This window comes from Phalacrocorax carbo, chromosome 15, assembly GCF_963921805.1.
Source record: "Phalacrocorax carbo chromosome 15, bPhaCar2.1, whole genome shotgun sequence".
NCBI lineage: Eukaryota > Metazoa > Chordata > Aves > Suliformes > Phalacrocoracidae > Phalacrocorax > Phalacrocorax carbo.
In genome coordinates, this window is record NC_087527.1 from 2,319,774 (window position 1) to 2,340,923 (window position 21,150).

At 40.6% G+C, this 21,150-nt stretch overlaps 1 protein-coding gene across 6 annotated transcripts in view; it reads left to right on the plus strand.

Annotated features, from left to right (window-relative positions):
- TAOK3 (TAO kinase 3) overlaps positions 1–21,150 on the plus strand; it is a 95,319-nt gene that overhangs the window by 15,672 nt on the left and 58,497 nt on the right. Inside the window, exon 1 of one of the 6 annotated variants that reach the window (XM_064466696.1) lies at positions 13,925–14,042. The exons of the other annotated variants lie outside the window; for them this stretch is intronic. The gene's annotated coding sequence lies outside the window, so the exon portion shown is untranslated. Of the gene's footprint in view, positions 1–13,924; positions 14,043–21,150 lie in introns of those variants that run through there. 6 annotated transcript variants of the gene reach the window in all.

Here is a 21,150-nt window from a genome sequence, read left to right on the forward strand (position 1 = left end):
AGATACGAATGATGCAGTGCTGAGACTTGGTGGTCTTCAAATAGAAGAATTTATGCAGATGTACTTCAGGGGTTTTTCTAAGAAGCATTTTGAATCTGTACATGTTCTGCGTGTTTATAGTAGGGTAGCTGAATTGTACTCTGTGGAAAAGGCCAGTTTAAATCTACGCATTGATCCAGTACCAGCACAGGTAAAATCTTTGGATCCTCCCTTCCTCTAGACTAGGTGTAGGTAGAGCTGCAGCATAAGATTCCTGCTGCCTCTTAGTGTAAGTTAGCCTAGGCTTATGGGTGTGCAATGCCGTGTTGAAAACAGCGTAAAGCTGAGCTCTTTCTGCATCCTGCAAGGGCGCCCCAGGGATGCTGTGCTTTGTGAGCACTGTTGGCCAAAAATTAAACTGGGGCAACCAGGTTACTGCATGAATCCTATGGATGTTCTCCAGATGGGACTTCTGGCGGTGACCAGAAGTTCATGGCAGTGACAAATGTGTGATGGCCATTTTGCTGAGCAGGTTTCCTGGAACAGCTACCTGTGAGCTTTTCTTCAGACTCCCAAGATCTGTTTGACAAATCTGTTTTTGTTTGTTTTGTTTGTTTGTTTTTCAGTAGTGCTTCTTGTAGTGAACTTAAACTATGTTAGGGCAGAAATTTGCTACTGTATGCATACCTGATGCACTTTCTTGTTGCTTCAGGGAGTTGGATTTGCATTTTTTTGGAAAGCAAGAAGGACCTGGGATTTGAATGGATTTACATACGTAGTAGTTTTGGTTATAACAGTCAGATTTTGTATCTTCATCTCATCTATGGAGTACTGATTGCAGCCAGAAACAAGATGTTGGATATATTAATATGATTGTGTTGGCATCTTTTGATTCTGCTTTGGGATTGAATGGAAGCTGCTTTGCAGCTAAAGGGCACGTGGCATCTGAAAAGAGAAAATGTGCTGATATAATTGATATTCTCCTTTGGAACTAAAACCAGCTATAGATTGCTGCAGTGCAGGCCTGTGCCTTAGTTTGTTGCTACCAACTGTAGTGATCTGGTACTTTGGCACAAACCCTTAATTTATTGTAAATATTTGCAAAGAATTCCAGCTACTTTACATCAGGTGATATCTGAAAATCCCCTGATCAGATCTTTTAAAGAAAATTCAATGGCTGGAAAAAAATAAAACCAACTTAGGCTGCATCTGATGCTAGTGAGGGGGTTCTGTGAGTGGTAGGGGAAAAAACTGTGTTAGAGTAGGCTTTATCATCTGATGCAGAAGACTTGTTCATACAACTGATTTCAGAATAATCAACTTTTACAATGGAGTGAAAGTTTCCAGTTGCTTTGAACTTGCTCTTAGCTTCTCCTTACAATGCTGCTGTGGTAATTAAGCCCTTGTCTACAGCTAAATGCTAAGTATCAGTACTTAACTTTGTCCTTTTTGACATGCTGCTGCTAATTTATTACAATGACTGCCACATTTAGCTAGGCTACGTAGAAATATATTTTAAAGTTCACGCTTGGAGGAATTTATATTCAGTATAAATGTTGCAGGTAATTGCGGAGGGAGTTCCCATTTTACAGAAAGTGTCCTGTTTTAAGAGAGAGCTAGTGGCTGGTCTATGGTTGTACAAGGAGCCTGTATGAATCTGGGAATTAATTCTCAGTGAGACCAAACTCCCTCTTATGAGCTGTTATTGGGACAGCAAATAGGTTTTTGTTTTCAAATACTATGGCTTGTAACTCTTTTTGCAGTTGCTTCCATGGTGAAAGGGAGTGACTCTTATTCTGTGCCAGTGGTCTTCTGTGAGCAGCTGTCCTTCCACATAGCTCAATCTAATAGGATAGGGTGTTGCTGCTTTGTGGTAGATTTATTTTAAGTTCGCGCCATTGAGAGATGAGAATGTAACTTTCAGATATTCAAAAGTGAGGTGGAATTTCTCTTTTGTCTTACTGGATTTTTATCAGGAGTTCTGGTAATTCAAGAAGGCCACCTTGTACTCTCTGAAGGTGAGACTGCTACTATTCAGTAATTCTAGGAGCCTGAGGGCTTATCTGGGAGTGTTATTAGTTTGCTACTTGCACACAAATATTTGAGCTCTTGATATCAGATTAGAAGTCAAAACCAAAAACGTATCATAGCTTGAAGTACATAACCAGTGCTCCAAGACTGTATGAATCTTCATAGAAATCCTGGATCCTCCCAGTTTCCTTGCAGCTGTATTGATCATGGAGTGAAAATGTTGAAATTGGTCAAAATAATATAAAATAACGTAATAGAAGTTTAGCTTAAATCTTGAGTTTGTGCCTAGCAAAGGACTTGTCTCCTCAGTACCTACTACAGTAAAAACTAATTCTACATTGTCAGTGAAATTGTATTTCTTCATTAGAAGGTCAGTGGGTAGTTTGACCTGACTTCTAAAATCCGTATTTCTCTGACCGACCAACCTAGAACTTGGGTAAATTTAGATTTTGCACATCACAATCCCTCTCTTACAGAAGGTAGCAGCAGACTGTTCAGAAAATAAGAGAAGTGACCATAACCAGGATGCTTTTAAATCCAGGAGAGGCTTGGGGTTTGCTCCTGAGGCCAATCTAGAGGCCGCTGTTGCTGCAGATGTATCCTCTCAGAGGTTTTCGTGGGACTGTCACGCACCTCATCAGAGGAAGAACAGAATGAACCGGCTCTGCAGTGTGAAGGATCTTGCTGTCAGCAGAGTAAACACAAAGTGTCTCCATGACAGGGGACATCTGGGGATGGGGTGGGGGAAGTGAAGGAGTATGCCTGTTGAAAATGAGGCGTTTTGGGTGCAGTATTTTGGAGTGGGGAGAAATCAGAAGGTGAGAGGGAGTTTGATCCTTTGTAGTTTTAGTTAAGACAGAAGCTGGGGGCAGGAGCTGAGATAATTTAAAGTTTGGGGAGGGACAGATGTGATAGGAGATTATACGGTTAATGATGCAGCACTTGAAAATGCAGGCAAGTGCTATGGTGTCTGGAAGTTCTGTTGTACATTTGCTTTTCTCCTTCAAAATATCTTCAAATTCATTTAATTTATTTGAATTAGTTTCTTTCTTCCCATCTCTTCTGTCCTTTAATGCATCTTGACAAAATTTATGTTGCATTCAAATTAAACTGGGGAATGTTTTCCCAATGTAATTTTTCTAATTGCAATCTCTTACTTGAAATCTGCAGTCAGTACATTAAATATAATGTGCATTTATTGATAGAAGTTATTTCTTCTCACTTGTGTGGGTGCGCACATAGTCAGATCGCTGCTTCAATCATTGGCTGCCTAACTGGTTCCTAGAAAATATAGGGGAATTTCCTACCGTGACTCATCTTAGAAGTGGCAGATGCTGTGTGCTCTCAAACTGTTTATGGTAGCTTCTGGAGTCTAAATAAATACATTTGAGTGCTGGGGGGTCAAAAATATATTAGAATACTTTAATGGTTACACATGATCCTCCCTTTTAAATGAGGACACTTAAGTGAAATCTTTATAAGGGGTGTTTTCTTCCATTTCTGTTCTTTAGCACTAGTGTGAAAATGTGTGTCCACTTTGAAACTCCATTTTTGCCCTACTGTCACCAGGGAATGGCTCTAGTTTTAGTACATAATAGGTCTGAGAGACCTTCACCATCTTTTTTCCTTTATTTTTTTTATTTGGTTTTTGGGTTTTTTACACCCTCTAACCCCAGGGTTAAAAGTGACTCTGGAGCCATCTGCCGCTCACAAGCAATTCAAGCACAAGTCCCTTATCAGAAGTAGATCATGTCACTGGTGATGGGTCTGTGCCACTGCAGAGCTTCTGCGTAGCTGCAAATCTCAGATACAGCAGAAGTGAGTCTGCAAGTGCTGGGCAATTGCTAGCAGGCTTACAGCTTAAGTGCCTCTGAAGAGTATGTGGTCACGTTAGGGTGTTCAGCAGCACAAGGAGGGTGGGGTTAAATATGTCATGGAACTGTGCCCAGCTGGGATGTGCACCTGTAACTGGCATTTCTCTGCCAAGTGGGAATCGAAGAGTCAAGGAGCTGCTTGGGCTAGAGATGACAGGGATGCCTGCCCTGGAACACAGGTACCCCCATTCTGCCATCAGAGGAGGAAGAGGGAGAGAGGAGGGTGGAGGAAGAGAGAACAGAGATGGTTTGAAAGGTTATCAAGGGAGTGGCTTTTCTGCAAGCTGAACGTGCAAGATGTAGAGCTCTAGCTTGCAGAGTCTAAGAATCAGTTCTTGTTCTGGCATTGTCCAAATAAAACCAACCTACTGCTTCAGAAGCTGATGTGCCTGTTTCTTCCAGTGTGGGGATCTGGATTCCCATGCAGGGAGACATCGTGGCTGGAGGCGCACAAGGTGCTCCAGAGAAGCCCGAGTGTCAGTGGAGTGCTGTCATGTCCAGACCCACTTTCAAATCCAAGAGGGCTATAAAGCTTGCTGAGGGTAAAATTGGAAAGTAGCTGAACGGGGCTCTGGTGATGCCCTTACCTAGATCCTTTGTGTGGTAGAAGCTGTGGTCATCTCATGTTTGGGGAATATTCCCTCAAATTGCTCCCATGGTTGTCCGGAACATGTGGTATTTGTCTTCCTGCCGTGTCTTATGAATATATTTTAATGTGGGCTTGTCAGGTTAGGTCGCCCATCCTTGTGTTGGTAGCTAATATGGAATTGAACAGAATAATACTGGGGGGCTTTCTCAGTTATTGATACTAGGTGCAATGTTGTTAGGAGGGCGGCTCTTTTGTTTAAAAACACTAAATGAGCAGCATGTACCTTATCTTCTTGGGCGCACAGTGAAATATCTAGGGAATGATGGAATTATGCTGTTAATGCTGTTACTTGAGATTTCATGGGAAAAGGGCAAGTCCTTTAAGTGCTTTTCCTATTACCGATCATGCTGTCTGGTGCCTCCTCTAGATTGCAGAAATGAGCTTTTCCTGTAGTTACGGTAGAGCAAGCAAGCAACAGTTCTCACTGGAAAACTGTGGTGTTGCATTTGTAACAAGAAGCTGATTTTGCAAAGCTAGACACAGTCGATGGTTCCTGGCCCATTATTGCTGTGGTAAGTGGAGCAGGGAGGGATGCTTTGTCCCTGCTGTGCCGTGGAAAAGGGGAAGCCTGGTGCTGAACCTCACTGCTGTGTTGCACTTCCTTAGCAGAGCAAGATGAGAAGGTGGCAGTTCCTCTCTTTGGCTTCATGTATGTTTAATAGAGGGTTTAAGCACAGTATAGGTTTCCTCTGTAAGCTCTCCATATTCTCTCATACTCTCTGCGAAGGTTTATTTCTGACCAAGGAAAGATGTAGTTGTATTTTGTCAACAGTGTCTGCATGCAGCATAATTTCAAATGGGTTGAAGCTTCTGTGTTCAAGTTTGCAAGGTGAATTCTGCGGTTACTTATTTCAGTGGGATTGTTTTTACCCAAGTAGCAGGATAGTGCAATTTGGCTATGTTAGAAGTGTTCAGCTCTGATGTTGTTTGTACAAAATTATTTGGTGTTTTTCTCCTTTAGTTACACTTCCAAAAGTGTCAATTTTTTCAGTATTATGAATATTATGAAGAAAAAAATCACAAAATTTTATGGTTATTTGACACAAAAGGGCTGACCAGAAGCATTACGTGCAGCTTCCCCTGAAGGGTTTGTTTCCTTGGAGGTAACTGCTTTAAAATTGTAAGACACGTGTAAGATTCACGGTAGCTCTGGTAATCCTTATAAGGCCTTCGTTCTTGTCATATTAAATTTAGTTATACATTTATAGTATATATAGGCTAGTTAGGAAGAGGAAGACCCAGAAAGGAGTTTTTTCCCAGTCTTCCTGCCTAGAATGTCCCCTTCTAATGGGAGGAGTGACTAGATGCTCCTGTACACCCTAGTCACCCTGGCACAGCTGACTTCCTGAAGTCCCCTGAGATCCTTTAAGGGTTTGGGCTGGTGTGACCATACAGTAAAATATTGAACTATCATGAATTTGTCAGTTAATGCTAGAATTTTTTATTCTTTTAGTTAGTGGTGATATGTCCCGGTCGGCAGGAGAATGTACTTCATTCGTAGAGTGTCTCAGAAAGCTGTGCTTAATACTAATCAGAACAAAATAATGGGTCTTCCAAGCTAGCCTGCGATTAAGAAGCCATCCCCAATTAAAAATATTCATTACTTAGGCACTGTAGTTGTAGAAAATATAGAATTATCTTTCAGTCTTTCAGTCGGCCAGCTTTTAGTTTCTTGCTAAATATATAAATAAAAAAAATTTCAGTATAATCTGCTGGCTAAGGTGCAGGATTGGATTCTTTCATAGTTACGCTGTCAGAATCCCCTTAAGTTCATTACACTGCTGAATCAATAAAACAGGGTTGTTAAGATGTACATGAGGCACCAAGAGCTAAAATAGTGCTAGAGACTTAAAAAACCTGATAATTCCTTGATTTATTCATAAAGCAGGGAGGATAACTCCTGAAAATTTGATCAGGTGCCAGTTCCTTTGGTAGCCACTCGATTCAGAAACCTTTTTATAGCTGTGCTAACATCTCTGAAGACTGTTAGGCTTAATTAATGTTTAAGACTCTTGAACAGAACATGTCATGGAAAGGGAAGCTTTTCTAAGGGAGTGTAGGGAGGCAGGCAGGAGTTTTGTCTCAAGGAATGGGAAGGCAAAGGATGTACCAGCATTTGAGTTGAGTAAGTCTGTGTCTATTCTCTCACTTTAAAATATCCTGTTTGTGTTTAGAGAATTACTATTATTTGGTGTGTTGAATTGATGGGTGTGTGTATAGAATCCTTAACGTGAACTTTCTTTTAAATCTCTAAAGGCAATTCTAGTATAAAAAAAAAAAAAGGCCTTGTTAAAAGCATGTACCCCTCACAAAAAACCCCAGTGGTTTTCTGTGGTGTGAGTATGGCGAAGCCTGATAGAGTGGTGATGAAAATGTTCACAGACTGGCAAAACATTTAAATTTCTCCACCTGCAAAGCAAAATAATATTTATATTCTCTCAAGAGTCAAGGGGGGGGGGGGGGCCTTTCTCTGGGAAACTGAGCATCTTTTTCTTGTGCATAAGGCTGTAATGGATCCTAAATTGAGTATTTTCTCACGAACACTGACCTTTTCCTGCACAGATGCCTTCAGTGCAATGCAGAACATCATCAAGTAGCAGAAAACCTGCAGCCTGTGGGCATGTTCAGTGCTGCTGCAGTAAGGTTGCATGATATTCTTTATCAGTAGATGATTGTTTTCATGTATTGAAAACTTGCTTATCAAATGTATCAGAAAAAACTCAGACTTTTTTCACTGCACTTCCTCCTCAATACATACTTCTCAAAGCCTTAAATTATTAATGTTAAAATATTAAGTGGAAAAGAAGCTGTAATCACAAGATAGGAATGGTTGCATAGACGTCTGTATAACTTTACCTGGGCAAAAAGATGAGATTATTTCTGAAGAATTTGCCTTAATATTGTGAGGGGTGTATATGTGTGGTTGTCTTAGGTCCCTGTATCTCACATAGATACGTTTCTTGGAGGAAATTAAACTAAGTATCCCATACCCAAACAGGTGAAGGTCTGGCATGGTGAACAGACAGGAGAATGAATCGTGGGAAAACAGGCGTTTTACCTAACGCTCGCAATGGGAGAAGAACTTGGTCTGCCTTAATAGAAAGCAGAACTGGAACAGACTGACATAAATGACTGACTTTTTCTGATTTAAGTACAACAAAGTTGCCTGCAGGGGAAAATACCTTTGGCAAAGACGTTAGTGTTGATGAAAGCTTTACTGTAGCAGTTGAGCTTAGTTGTCTTTAGATAAAACCACATGTATTATTTAATCTCCATTCAGGCCCCCCCCCCCCCCCCCCCCCGCTTAAAAAGGTAACAAGTAAAGCATCAAGATCATATCAGTGAATGAAGTTTAGATGTTTTATTCAGCAAAAAGACCATTTTGGTTTCTGTTAGAAAAGTTTAGTGGCTTAATTACAGGAGATTTAAGATTACTTTATGATACTGAAATTCTACTACGGTTTTCAAGGACTGCTTTGTTTACTGTTGCTGCCAAGGCAAGGTTTGCAGAGAAATGTAGTGGAGGATTTTTTAGCAGAAGATGGGGAGTTTCTGTCCAAAATCAAGCTCTGTAGTGTAGCATTACAATTAAAGATGCCCAGCCATATCTGGTGGTCTTGATCTCTTCTCCCCGCCCCCCTGCAAAGATAGCTTTGCTACAGCAGAGGACATAAATAAACAACTGTGTAACTACGGCCTTACTCCCACAGTAATGGTAACTTTTAGCTATTTTATCTCAGTATCTGTCCAAATAAACAAAGCTTTAAGTGGTTAAGTGATGCCTAAACATGTGTCTCTTGAAATCACTAGGCCATAGCTACTCAAGCAGCTGTGTTTTAATCCAGAAGGGTAGGGCTAGATCTGTTTGGTTTGTATGTACACAGAGGACTTTGCAGTGTGCTCTTGGCTGAGCAAAGCTAGTGCCAGAGTGGAGAAACAGGGTGCTGCAGCGTGGACCCATCCATGCTGGGTGTAGCTGGTCCAACACTCCTTTGCTGCTCGCTGCGTGTGCTGCACTGTGGCTCCTCTTTGCTCTGCTCCAAACCAGGCTTCCGTGGGGAAAAAATTAATTTAAGCTCAGCTGAGAAAATTGTGGAGCACTGGGATGCTACATGGCAATATTTCTGTTGTTTTAGCTTTGGCAATGGTCAAATACAACTGTTTGCCAGTGGGGACCAGTAAATACGGACCAGTCCTGAGCTGCAGCCTTGTAGGTGATGGGATCCGTGGGATGCTGGCTGGTGTGTTATGCTTCTGCTTGATATTTTGATTAGTGTATTATCCATAGTAACCAAACTTCGAATAATAACTCTTTCTCCCAGATCATCCTTGGAATAAGTTTGACAGCTCCGAGGAGCTTTAGAGAGTGTAACTGGAATTTGTCTGTTAGACGAAAACAAATCTACAGAAGGAAAAAGTGACCTTTCCTTTCCTCGCGTATGCAAAAGCTGTTGCCCCAGGAATTTGCCACAGAAATAATGAATAAAAAGGCTCTTGATCTATTTCCTATCTTCAGCTATTATTGATTCTCAACTTTGTTGGAATACACAGAAGTAACATATCAGATAGAACTATAATATTTGGCAAGGATAATGTCTTATCAGGAACAAGACACATTAAAACAGTTTTCATTACTGGTCAGGTTAACAACAAGTTTGGAGTCGGATGGTACAAGCAGATGTATTTTTTTCTAGGAAAGAAAGGAATTAACTGAGGAGATGGTATAAGGAGTAAACATGTTGGACTGCAGTAGGAGTCTGACAGATTTATTGTCAAACTCTGGATCAGGAAAAGAGAACTGAAGTAAACCTATTGGGGAATGGCTATAGCGTGTGGGTGCTAGCAGCAGGGGGACTGGGGTGTGTGTGATGAACTTGTATCTTATTGTGAAGGATGCTGAACTCGATCTTCTTAGAGATGGGAAAAAAGCCCATTGATCAGGCAAAAGTAAATAACCTACCTACAAAGGAGGTGCTTCTGGGTTTTTGCTTTGACATTGGTCTCAGGCAGTCCCTGGTTGTCTTCAGACTGAGGTGGAAGTATTCTCTGTCTTCCACTGCAGTTATCTGAGCTTTTAGTTCTGAGCCTTGCATTCAGTATTACAAATCAGTGAAATCATTACTTGAGAAGGTTTTATTTCTATATTCTGTGTAGAAACACACAATATTTTTATGTCCATCTAGCTGAATTAGCTGTTGTATTTTTAAGCTGAAACTTGTACCTTTTGGCAACATTCCTTGCTCCACCTCTTTTCAGAGGGGAGAAGAAAGGACAGCCTTGTGTGCTCTTTTTCCCGTTTTGTTTATGCATCATCACCCTTTCTGTTTATCCCCTGTGGAAGCTGGCTTTGTTTTCAGTTTACCTTCATGTTGATGTCTTCCCCTACACCTAATGCTTTTATTTCTTCTGTTTTATTTCTGCTGCCTTTTCAAGTATCTGATGTGGGATATTGTATTTGAGTAATACGATATCTTTGATCCTTAATTTCTGTTGTGACATTAGCACTTCTGTCATGGCTTTCTGTCATTGTATTTATGCATCCCAACATTCCGTTTGCCTCTTTGACTGCCCCTGCACACCAAACAGATGTTTTCAGAGAGCTGTCTCCAGCAACCCCCAGGTCTTTTTCCTGTCTAGTTACAATTAATTTAAAATTCAGCGGTGTGTGTGAGTAGCTGAAACTATTACTACCGCTGTATGCTACCCTACTTTTGTAACAACTGCATTTCATCAGCCACTAGTCTGCTTCTGACTTCTCTCAGGTCTGAGCCACTCAAGGTGGACCTAGCTGTGTTTGGTTTTAACATAATGATCTCATCACCTCTGCTATGAGTGACTGTTATCTACAAGATAAGTGACTGAAACCTACTTGGTGGTGTTAAATTTAATATATACAAATCTATGTCATTACTCTAGATGCCTTCTCAAAAATAGCAAGCAACTAAATGGCTTTCTTGGTGATGATTCAAAAAAGTAAATGATCATTGGAGCAAAAATAAAACTCAGTCACATCTTACAGCAGTGTCTAAACAGCCTCTTCTTCCTAGGCAGTATTTACCAATAAGCCTGGATTTTGTTGCTTCTTAGCCATTGAACACACATGTTCCAGCCACAGCTGCCGGTTCCTTGCTTCCTGCTCACACAGAAATATAGATACGTCTAAATTGTTCCTTAGAGTATGGTGGTCCTTTATTTCCTTTAATATCCTTTTTATTATATTTTCTTGTTTTAGTGGTCTCTGATCTGAATTTCTCTTGTCTGTTCCCTCGTGCCCTCAAATGCCTGCCACCCACAGAAGATACCTTTATCGAGCACCCCTTTGTCCCTGTAGCCACCCTTCCAAAGTCTGTCACCATTTAGTTTTGTGCAGAGATGCAGTAAACTGGTGTGATTTGGGTACTTTGCATAGAAGCTAGGCCAGCATTTAATAGTTTTGACCCTTCCCACATAATAGCTTTCTTTCACTGATTGGGTCAGTCTTTAGATATTTTCATCAGGTAGCCCAGCAGCTAGAGAATTTAATTTAAGCTTTGATAATAATTTCTGTTACTGATATCTGTGGCGTCTTTTGCAACATTGATTTTTCATTATGGGAAATTACAGCAAACACAAATGCACTCCCTGGTTTTGCCAAAGCTTTTCTATTTGGTTGGAAGAGGACTACTTCTCAACTTATCTATTATGTTCATAGCACAGCATATTGCACTACTAAAGTAACTCATAAAATACTCTGTTGCCATGGTGATCTGCCTTCCCCTTTGCCTAAAAGGACCCACTACATCCTGGGAGACCGAGTCTACTTTCTTTGCCTGTGAGAAGATTAGTCCCATCCCTTATTTTACTCTTATTTCTATCTTGTTTTCTTGAGGGCACCAAGTAGGTTTTGCTTACTTTCCTCTCTGGCTTTAACATTCTGAAATATTAAATCTTAGTGCTTTAAAACTCATCTGAGAATATGCCTGTACATAAGGATGCAGTACTGAAACTTGCATTTTGAATTTCAAGTGGAAAAATGAAATTTAGGCATAGATTATTTTAAAAAAGAATTAATGTCAGTTAAAACTCTATATTGCCTCTTCGTGACTGCAATGCTAATATTAAAAAAAGAGTATGCTGAGAGGACAGGTACTTGCCAGTTTACATATCTTAACCCAGGTGGCTATTCATCTTCTTCGCTGCCTGTCTCTGCTGATCTCCCTTCGGCTGGAACCAAAACTCTGTCTGAAGAAGGCTCCGAGCTGACCTGCAGAGTGCTGGCTGTTCACGAGCTGAGTTAATCTTAAACATCTGATTCCAGTGCCCAGTGAAGCAGACTTTTTTTCCCCCTCCAGTTCTAATTTAAAACTTTTATTTTCTAGTTAAAGCTGCTAAAAATCTGCAATAAGGCAACATTAAGGGCCTGTGCTGACCTGATAAATCCCAAGAAAATAAGACTTAAGGCTGAAATCACAGACTTGGACTTCTCCGTTATCCAGTTATTGAAAGAGGCTTTGAGTGTTGCATATTCTTATATAAAAGGAATGATGGCATGGTATGCGGAGATGTAATTTCAGTCTCTCTTTTTTTTTTCATCCCAGTTTTACTCTGAAACTTATTGTCAAGCATATAAACTATATATTGAGGTTTTTCTCCCTCCACCCCCACCCACCCCTCCACTGTGTGTGATCTCCACTACTCCATTACACTCTCCTACCTGGTAAGGAGCTATCAGTCATCCCTGGCCATACCCCTGGCTGAAATCTGGTGCCATTCACTGTGGGTCATCTTTCTGCCTCAACAGCCTGCTCTGGGGCTTGGAGAGTACAGAATTTCCAACTTCAGTGTTGTCTCTGAGACAATTTCTGTATCGTGGTGTCTCGCACACTAGCGTATTAGCAACACATTTATTAGCTTACTTGTCAAGTACAACAAACCAGCAAAAGGTGGTAACAGTGTATTAAGTGTAGGAACATACTGTTGTTTCCTGAAGGGGCGACTGTAGCACTCCACTGGTGAGCTGCCAGGGTCTTCAACAACCACCCAGGAACCTCCTCGTGGAGGGGAAATAAATGTGTGTAGGCTTCAGGATGAGGTACTGAATTCATTAATCTTTCAATAAATAGCTGGTCCCAAATGACCGCTTTTCTTGAAAACCTTAGTGACTGAAACTCCGGTGGAGATGTTCCGATAGCCTCATTTGAGGGTTTTGGCAGCACTGGCATAAGCAGTTTCTGCCCCAGGCTGTTTATTCCTGTTTGTGTGACTAGATGTGGAGTGAGACTGGGGAACAAATCTGGTCAGAAGATGTACTGTTTTTGCTGGATGTTAGTTGTCTGGGTCAGCTTCTTGATCGAATGAGTGTGGGATTGTAGAAGTGACTGCGCTAGCATGAGGGAGTGGGAGGCTGCTGCTGAAAGCACTCAATGAAATGCAGATAGACATTTTCTCTCTCAAAGTCCTATGTGGTTTTCATGCCTTGCTAAATTAGGATGGAATTATCCAAAGCGGCATAGACAAGGATGGGTGTATAATGCAGTTAGATTACAAGTTAAGTTTTACCTGAATTAGTCAAAACTGCTTAAGCTGCTGCAGAGCTGTACTCTAGAATCCCAAAGTTGAGCTTGGGGAATGTGAATGCAGGAAAGCTCCTGGGGCCATACCACAATCCTATTGCAGAATACTGGAGCAATCTGACGCAGTGGTGAGTGGTGCCTGCTGGGCTTTGCAGGTCTGAAGCAGTTTCAGGAAAGGGGGATGGTCAGAAACATGCATTAGTGATGCAGGATGCCTCGGATTAATGTGCATGTTAGTTAGCACACTCATTGCACAATGAAATGGCAGTGGAAACAGGTTCTGTAGGGTCTTAAAGTCCTGAAGAAGAGTTGATGGAAATACAGACATCCTGCACCTATGACAGCATGTGTTCTTTCGCCATTAATCCAGCCAGTGTTACATTTTATTCCTGCCCCTTCTTGAAATATTCTGTGTACCATGTTTGATTTTGAAGGAGTAGCAAGATATTCTAGCTGAATCATCTGAATCATGATTTAATTTTTTAATTTTAACAAGTAAATCTGTGCATGTGTGTGTTAAAATGGAACATATTTTTTCCTGTATTAAGCTACATTCAGAAAAGAGCTGATGGAGGTGCCATGAGAGATGCAAATATGAATTTATGACCCTAATAATATAAATGTTCCTCGAGCATATTAGTTGTATTTATGGACCAGCCCTCTATAAAACATAATTGCTGAAACCAAGCTGTGAGATAACGGCAGTATTTTTGCTTTTCCTTAAGTGAACTTGTGAGAAGATGGAGGAAAATTGTGTATGTATGTTTGTTCCTAAAATAGAAAAAGCTATGAAAAAATCCCTGGAGATCTGGAACAGTCACGGAACAAATTTACCAAAGAAAAAAATGGATGAGCAGTAATGAAGAGGCAGCCAGCGGGTTTTGCTGGTAGGGCCACGGTTCAGGTCCTGCGCCCACCAGTACGGCGAGGAGACGGAGGCGTGGAGCAGCAAGCAGTGTAAATGCCTTTTAAAATTATTTTACTTTTTAGTTTGTATAACTAAGCATTATTACTTATGTCGCCTAGTGGTTAGTTTGTAACACAGTGAGATGGAAGAGGACTTCGGCAAGCAGGGAGGCTTTTTCTTTCCCACACAGTCCTTTCCCAAGAGCATAGTGCCATGCTGGTCTGTGCCGGACCCTATTAAAGAGTGGCTGAGAAAGTGCTTACAGGGTGGAGGAGTCACTTCAGCAGCATTTGTCTGATTTGGAGGGTCCTCAGTGATGAGGAAATCACTCCTGCTTGTAGTGTGGAGGTACTGCAGAAATTAATACCTTGGAAAGGTTGCATATTTATGCAACAATATTAGTCCAACATTATATATATTCCAACAGTCCAACAATAAACCTTATATATTTATAAGTTTCATATACCTATTTGCTTTTACTCTAATCTTTAAGAGATCTTGAGTGATTTATTTTATGACTGTTCAGTCAGCCAGAAAACCAGCTTCTTATGTCAATGTGTGTGATAGGTAAATCAGCCAAAAAAAATCCCAAACCCAGCAGCAGATGATTATTCAGCAAGATTGCTGCCCCAGCTCTTTCTAATCTGGAAACCTCGGCTTTATTTGTAGTTGCTGTATTCTTTGGGTGACCTTGAACAGGTTTTGTTTCTTGTTTTATCAGCTTCTGTAAAGTGTGGCCAGTACTGGCCCTGAAACCTCTGAGGGACAAAGTACACGGACACTCTTAGAGGGTTCCAGGTAACAACAAAAAGCCCCGTTGCCGTCTGGTCCTCCCTGATGTGTCCTTCTGTCCTGCAGAGCTTTATCCTGCCTTATGCACCATGTAACTGCTAGCTTCACCAAGACTGCCCCGGGATTTAAATGCCCACGGTTGTAAAGCGGACTGTTGGACCATTTTATTAGTGTATTGCGTCAAGCTGGATGCACCCTTGGCACCTGGTGTTGTTTATGGATGGTTCACTGTAGATAAAAATATCTTTGGTGATTCCACAATTCTATGATAGCTGCTGCATGTAAATAATTGCTATAATTGTCATGGGGATGTTAAAATGATCCTGAAAAGGAGGGATCCACAAGAGGGCCATCTCATGAGCACATATCATGCTTGATGCAGCAAACTTTCAGTTCTTCCTGGATGTTGAATAAAAGCAGCACACTATCATTTTTTCTTTCCAGATCTTCAGCCATCTAGTGCTCTTTTCATAGAGGATAAACACTCTCTTCTTGTACAGTTACTAGATAATAATGATGTTTTGGACATACATATTTTACTTCTGTATGTGTCTTTTATTGCTAACCATAAAAAATGCATATGCTAGAAAAGAGTCAAGTTAGAAAGCCAGTGGGTAAATTATGTAATATTAATGGCTGATTCTGTCTTGACTGGTATATGCCAGATTAAGTTTGCTTTCTTTTAATAATAGTATTCCCACATTAAACTAAATTTTTGTGGATTTTTGAAAATGAGCTTTTTCATGTTTAATTCCACTCCTGAAGCAGACTTTGAACACCTGAATGAAATAGATGTAGCCATTTTTAATTATATTGAGTGTGGAAAAAATTCCTGGTTTTTATATATATATGTATGTATATGTTAATGGTTGCAGTCATGCCTGTAAATAGGTCAGGAAGAGAGCTGGATGTTGCAGTCAGTCACTGGGAGCAGACTGAGCTAAAATGATAAACCGAAGTAGTCAAAAAGGCTATTTCCTAAAGGTTATCTCTGGCTGGCACAGAGGGAGGCAGGAAGGAAGGAGGCCTAGAAAAGGAGAAGTGTGTGGTAGGGAGAGATTCACAGGGGGGGTGTGGAAGGGGGAAGTGTGGTGCAGCAAAGACTGGACGTCTTGAGGGAAATATATTGGAGTGCTGTGGCTTTCTCTGCTGCTGGTTTAACCAGCAGCAGTACAAGTTTAGGAGTCAGAAGCCTTTCTCTCTAAACCTTATCACTGGAGAGGACAAACAATGTACGCTGCACTGGCAACTCCAGAAATTAAGGTTTGGGGTTTTTTTATTAATAGGAAGCTTGTAATGAAGATCCATGGATTTTTCTAATCGTGAAGAACATACTTGACAGTTACCTTCCCCTGTCTCTTCAAACAGAAGGGGAAAAAAAATTACAGCTTGGTTTGTTGTGAGAGGTATTCTGACCCTCCATGAGCAGAAAATGTCTTCCCCCTGCCATGAGTGCAGTCTGCATCTGTTTTCTTACTTTTTGTTAAGGACCTACTGCATGACTCTCTTTTTGGCCAGTTTTACTGTGGTATAGCTTCCAGAAAATGAGTATCTGAGTTACATTTTCTTGCAAAAGGAGAATAAACAGTTTTTAAAATAGAAACCTGTTTTCTCAAAGTCAGCTAGTGTTATGACAAAAGCTACATAGCTACCCTAGCACGCTGTTATGTTAAAGGGTCTTATTCGTTCTCTTACACTGACATAATGAAATACCTTTTTGTCCCAAATGGTATCACAGGCTTTTCATACATAAATACGTACGTGTCCCTCCACCAAAACACACCTTTTCCTTGGGTAGCATGAAGTAACGGTTCCGTAGCGTAATGATGTGTTAAACTCAGTTAAATCTTAGTGTTCTCTGCAGTTTCTGACTTACTCTGAGGGGCAAATCATGCCACCTAAGCTAACAATATGAGAACTAATTTTAAAACTCATAGAATGTTTTAGTGTTCAGCGTGTTTATAACAGTCACTTCCTACATTTCTGAAAAACTGATCTTGAAATGCAGATGGGGACATGCTCGCAGCCTCATTACACGTTGACTGTTTAAATGATCTGGCGGCAGGTAGATCTGGTGGCTACTGTGGTTGCTTCAGCATCAGAGGTGTTGATACTACAGTTTTGAACTGTACTGCAGGTGAGCAGGAGTAGGTCAGCTCTCACTCCAGCATCATCCTGGGCACTCTGGAGGGTTGTGGGAATAGATTTATCTGGTTGCTGTCTTTTTTTTGTTTGATTGTATGATGGTCAAAATATAAACTATTTACAAATATCTAAAAATAGCTTTAAACCACAAAATATATACAGCCCTTTGGAAGCCATTACATTAATAGGTAGGAAACTCTGAGTGTGCTGGTGTCTCTTCAGGCTTTCATAAACAATTTGATGATGTATTTTTGCCTCTGATTAGCACAGAGCATAATACTCATGAATTTATAATTATCTAGAGTTCACTGTCTTTTAAGCGACATGATGAAGAGCCTGGTATGCTACAGAAGAAAACTGATGAAAATAGGGAGGCAATTTCTTCAATTACATGACCCTTATGTTTTAGATATTTTGATGAGATCTCATGAAATTTATATTTCTCTGTATGATGCCATTTGGGTACATTAAGATTTAAAATGATTCATGTATCTTTCCTCTCTTCCAGATGTACTACTGAATTATTTCAAGGGTGCTGTGATGAAATCCTATGAAATATTGTTGTTCAGAGCAAGAAGTCTTTTTCTATCCTTTTTTTAACTACGCCAAGCTTATTTCATGACTCAAAGTTTTTAAACTTGTAAAATAAACCTGCAGAACCCTAATAATGCACTCCAGATTTCATGATAAAATACAGGTTCTGGTCCAAGAAATGTAATAGTGTGCATTACCCTTAAACAAAACATATTTTTATTAAATTGTTTTAAATTTAACTGGGAAATTATTGGGAAGCATCACCCAGTGTCTCTTGCTCTGGAGTTTTGTTTTTTCATTACTGTGAAGAACAATGCTGTTTGACTTTTTAAATAAAGCCCAGGCTTTTCATTGGGTTTTGGAGGGGGTTTATATTCTACCCATGATCCTGGGTTACTATAATTATACATACTTAGCAAAGCAGAGAGAAGGTAAAGGGATTGCTTCTTGCCTGTAAGAGACAAGTGTCTGAGTACTAAGAAATGCCGTCATACGTTTTATTTCAGTTCCTTCTTAAAATGCCACTTGCGGACAGGATTTGGGAGGTGCCAGCTGGTTTGCTACTTTTGATGACTCTCCCTATTGGGCTAATCACCTGAGTTTAACTCATTCATAGCTTCCTTACAATTTTGTCATTAAAACATCATGTGGTTTGTTTGGTGGTTTTTTGTTTTGTTTTAAGATGGCTGCAAAATTTTCAAAACGCTAAAACATCTGCAGCAGGATAGTCAAAAGTGTGTGTATTTTAAAGTCATATGCTGAATTTTCAGCTAAGTGGGTACTAGGGAAAGGCTGTGTGATACTTACTAACTTTGTTGCTACAGATGTTCCTAGGTTCCTTGAAGAGAAAAAAAATCCACAAACAAAATCCTCAACTTTTGCTTAACGGACAATAGCAAAGCAGGGCTGTTCCTGGAGGTAGCTTTGACACTTTGTTGGGGAACCTGTTTAAAAAGAGGCACCAGAATTTTGAGCTGGAATGCTGTCTGACACCACATTCCCTCCTGTTTCTATTCTTCCCATCCAGTGAACAGAGCAGATAGTGGTGTAAATATTTCTGTTTCATAGGTAATGAAAATACTAGAGTTGTGTAAAGGCCTTAGTAAATAAGCGGTCTGTGTTGTGCATCCAGGGGGAAAAAAGGCTCCATTGTCACAAAATGGTCTACAGGAACACGTTAGCTGGAAAGACCACCTTGGTTGTCAGATTTCTTTACCTGCTTTCATAGAAGTTTTTGGGTACGAAAGAGTGGTTACTATAGAGAAAAATTACAGATACCCTCCTTAAACTGGATTTATTACTTCAGAAGGACTACACAGTGCTCAAAACTAGGTGTGAGATTAAGGACTATGTATTGACCTAAATGTATTGGAAGTATGTTAGGTGTATGCCTATTTCAGCCACGGGATGAAAATGTAAAAAGCAACAAAACTAAAATGAAGCATTAGTTCATTATTTCAGAGGTTTTAAAATCCCTTGCAGAGAGCTTCATGAAGCAAATTGCAGAAGGACCAATAGTGCTCGTCTTTATGGAAGCGTTCGTTGAGTTGTGAGCATTAGCATTAGATCAGGCGCAGAGAGAAGGTGGCACTTTGGAAGGGGGTGTTGCCTTCAGAATAACTGTTACCTCTGGTTTCTGCTAACCTGTGATACTGCTTATGCCCAGAAAGGATGGCTATGCTTGCTGGGACATTAACACGGTGTCAGAATTTGGGGTATCAGTGGTTGCAAGTGTTCATGGTGCACACCGCTGTGTGCGTTTGTCCACTGACCACTGAATTCCTCTGTGTTGTGTTTAGCTCCCAGGGTATTTCCACAGCACAATTCTGAGTAACGTTACTTTTAGGAAAAATAGAGGCTCCGTGTCATGTTTACCTTGTATATCATGCTTTTCCATAGTAAGTTCATAGACAAAATCATAATTTTTTTTTTTTGAGGAGGATTTTTGACTCTCTTTTTGGCTCTCTGGCTGCAGGTCAAGATAGATCAGTGTCATAGGTGCTACTAGTTCCTCACTTCAGTGCCTAATCATCATTCTACAATTGCTGATACTTCATGTATCAGCCGTAAGGTCTCTCTGGAGAGCAAGAGGGAGGACAATCTATAGAAGTTTTCTTATGCATTTGCATTCTGCCATGTCTTATGTCCCAAAACTCCCTGCAGTAGCTGATATGTCTTTGTCAGGAGGATTTCCAGTGAGCGTGACTGGTACTGTTTCCTTTGGAAGGCTGGCATGTTGCTTGATTTCATACTTGTTGAAACATTCCCTGGGACTAGAACTAATTGTTTGTTTCTTGACTTTAAGCCCACTGGTTTTATAGTTTTTATTTTTTGTAATAAGTTTATTGTCTTATTCTTGAGAAATAAATACTACTTATAGGGAGTTGCAAATGGAACAATGTTTTCCTTTGAAACTATTGCTCCTAATCAGGGAAGAAAGCTGCTTCAATGAAAGTACGTATCTACTATAAAACCTGCAAATTATTAGTTTAATTTCATATCCCAGGGGCACTCTGTACAGTGATCACACATTAGTCAGTAAAGTTCTGATTCAGGGGTTTTTATAAGCATGAGTAATCTTGGTAACTATAAATGACCTGATGCATGTGTGAGCACTGGAGGATGCTGAATGAAGGTATGTATGTGTCAGGACGATATTTGAAGCAGATTGCTGAGCTGAATACTTGGCAAAGAAGAATCCTTGTAGTTCCTTTTAGAAGTTGTAGTTAAGGAAGAGCTGTGATTGCATCCAAATATTATGCAAATGTTAATAAAAATGGTGTGCATAGTTGACTTGAATGTTCTGGGAAGTTATTTCTTTGAAAAGCAGAGCAAAAAAGGTCATGTTTGAGGAACTAGCGTTATGAGTCTCAGCTGCTGACTATATGACTAGGCACATTTTGTGCTTATGTTCTGGTTATGTTATCCAGCTTTCTACCAGACTGTGTCCTGATTCATTAAGCGGGTCGCCTGCCACATGCCCTCAGGGCGCGCTGTCCTGATATCTGCGGAGCATTTTCCAATGCGCCAAAATATTTTTCTTTGCTACTGAAGGTCACTGGGTACCTTCCATTTCTGTTACATACAATTTGGATCATTTTGCCTCTTAGAAATTTGCAGAAAGGACATGACAGGACTTGCTGCTTGTAGACCAACGCAAAATCTTTTCTGAGTGTCTTGGAATCAGTGATTAATTTAAGCAAAGGCTATAGTATGGTTGCTTTTTCTATATGCTGTCAGCAAACTTGTAAGTAGCCTGAATTTATGTACCAGATATACGTATCTGACTGGTTGAAGAATTAAAATAAACTAAGTGCTAATACACTAGGAAAAAACACATATGTTCATATGTTCCTGTGCTGGTTTTGGCTGGGGTAGAGTTAATTTTCTCCATAGTGGCTCATATGGGGCTGTGTTTTGGATTTGTGCTGGAAACAGTGTTGACAACCCAGGGATGTTTTCCTTCCTGCTGAGCAGGGCTTACACAGAGCCAAGGCTTTTTCTGGTTCTCGTAACGCCCCACCAGCGAGTGGGCTGGGGGTGCACAAGGGGTTGGGAGGGGACCCAGCCGGGACAGCTGACCCCAACTGACCCCAGGGATGTCCCACACCTTATGGCGTTTTGCTCAGCGCATAGAGCTGGGGGAAGAAGAAGGAAGGGGGTGACGTTGGGAGTGATGGCATTTGT